The 2,414-nt window shown below is 40.4% G+C and overlaps 1 protein-coding gene across 1 annotated transcript in view; it reads right to left on the bottom strand.

Moving 5' to 3' along the window:
* ZDHHC7 (zinc finger DHHC-type palmitoyltransferase 7) overlaps positions 1–2,414 on the bottom strand; it is an 18,079-nt gene extending 15,665 nt beyond the window's left edge. The window contains exon 1 of the mRNA XM_010718103.3: positions 2,391–2,414. The gene's annotated coding sequence lies outside the window, so the exon portion shown is untranslated. The remainder of the gene's footprint in view (positions 1–2,390) is intronic.

Raw genomic sequence — 2,414 nt, forward strand, 5'->3', positions numbered from 1 at the left:
AAAAAAAAAAAACTTTTTTTTCACTGATATACAGATAAGAATTGATATGCAGGTCTAAAATCCATCAGCAGTCAAAACTCAAATGTTTTGGGGTCACTTTATAGCTGCACAGTGGACAGCTCTTTAGATTCCTCCTATTTCATTGACAACGCAGTAAAGAGAACTCTTTTCCTTCAGCTTTGCTGACTAAATACTGGTAAGTCAGAAGTGGTAGGGATGCTATCAGGTATCACACACTTACATAAGCAGTGCTTACATAGGATCGATTCAAATCCTGCATAAAAAACACAGTGTTGGTGGCAAATCAAAAATCACAGAATGGCAGTTTAACCATTAACTTCAAAAACTGCAAAATTTAAAAGCACACCAAATGGGCAAGTGTACTATTGTGCCCATTACCACAGGCAATTTGGACCATTTGTTGCTGATAGATACCCATCAGATAACAACTAAACTACCCATGTCTAATCTGGGTGACTAGCTTTTCATTACAGAAATCCAAACTAAAAAGCCATTTAATAAGTAAACTATGGCTTGTTTCGACTTCTCTCAGTGACTGAACCAGCAAACAACCTCAAAGCAAACAAATAAAACTGCTCCAGTAACTCCATCAAGCAGTAACTCTATGGAAAACACTCTTCAGCCCAAGCAACAGTCCTACTATGTATCAACCCTCAATCAGTCCAACAACAATCAACTATAACCCCAATTCTGTCCCATGCTCTCAGTGACAAAGCTGACCATCTCTCTAAAATCCTTCTTTTACATGCTTTATACCATATTTGTCTCATGAATGCCTTGTTTATGCTTTGCTGCCCTTCCTTGTACTAAGCAATATATCCTCTACTATGGGCACAATTTACAGTGGAAACGTATAACAAATGTGATGCTGTTTGCATGCACAACTGGCAGCAAATTCAAGAGATGATCTTCATTCAGTATGTACTTAACAGTGAAGTTTAAAGCCACTTCTCCTTATGCCAGTTTTATACAGCAAGTAGAAGGACACTAAAAAACAGTGGAAGTTTCGGTTTTCAGCTCTGAAAAGGGAACGTGCTTCTCAGAAATAGAAGGGGAACACAGAAGCAACAAAAGCACAAGTATGGATGTTTTACTGGGAAGCCTATCATCTAATTACTCATCTCTTTACAAAGATCCCCACAACCCAGGAATGTGAATTCTGGGCAACACAAGTAATGCAAAATACAAGAAAAATCCTGGAAGCCTTCAGAACGTTCATCTATATGATGAATTAAAGCCCTTTGCTCATCAGCAATAAATTTGATTAGAGCTGCAATATTAAGTCACTTTTCTACGTGCACCAAAACTCTGAGTAACACCTGAGATGCTCAGCAAGGTATCTTTTTTTTTTTTGAGAACAGCTTTTTTCCTCTATAGATGTGGAAGGGGAAGAGAATGCATTTCACAAGACTTAAGTGCTCAGCAAAGAAATACAGTAACTAATTTACCATGAGTTCACTAGCCTACAAGAGCAAGGACAAAACAGTTTTTGGACTCAAGAACAAACCCTGTCCTTCACCCAAGGACGGACACGAGCACAATTAACATGAGTAATGGCCAACCTTTATAGCTTACCTACATTGGAACAGGGCCACAAACTCAAATTGAGATTAGACTCTAGAAAGCTTAAACAACTACCAGCGTTGCTGCGTGGAAGCTGGAAGCTTTGCTCTTCTGTCAATGACAAATGGATGTCACTTTCTACTTGAGAGCACAATTTTTTGTTGCAACTTTTGCATTTTTCACATTATGCAATATCCTTACATTCATTTGAAGACAGTTTGCATATCACCATCGCTGACTGCACTGCAACCTCAGGCTAGCAACACAGTTTTCCACCAGTTATATCCCTATACACATGTGATTTTCCCTTCAAGGTTCCAAGCAATGTCACAGATCAGAGCTGAAATATTTCCACTGCTAATTATCAGTATGGATTAAGAGTGTTAAAGCCTTTTTTTTTTTTTTTTCCATATCAGATAAAAACAAACTGTTCTCACCGTTCTTTGGCCTTTCAACCACTGCAGCATGCAAACCATTTGCTCCCCTACAGTTCTATGCCCTCATCAAAGGCATAAACAGGAAAATCGCGAGGAAAATACGGCACAAAATGTATTAATTTAGAGAAAAGCAAGAGGATTTTAAAGAGAGATAGAAATCGCTATCAGTCTTTTAGCCCCAAGGAGCTCATTGAATTCAACCCAATTATGTCTTCGCAGCGTAACTCAGCACCAGATCCCCTCCCGAAGCTCTCAGGACTCTCCCAGCTCTCGGTCTCAACGCCTCATCCATCGCCCGAACCCGTTCGGTACCCTGACGGGAACCGGTTCCCCGACGGCTGAGAAGGAGAGCACCGGAGATGCATTTACCTCAGGGCGGCGGCCCCGCTGCCC

The sequence above is a fragment of the Meleagris gallopavo genome, chromosome 13 (genome assembly GCF_000146605.3).
Source record: "Meleagris gallopavo isolate NT-WF06-2002-E0010 breed Aviagen turkey brand Nicholas breeding stock chromosome 13, Turkey_5.1, whole genome shotgun sequence".
NCBI classification, from domain to species: domain Eukaryota; kingdom Metazoa; phylum Chordata; class Aves; order Galliformes; family Phasianidae; genus Meleagris; species Meleagris gallopavo.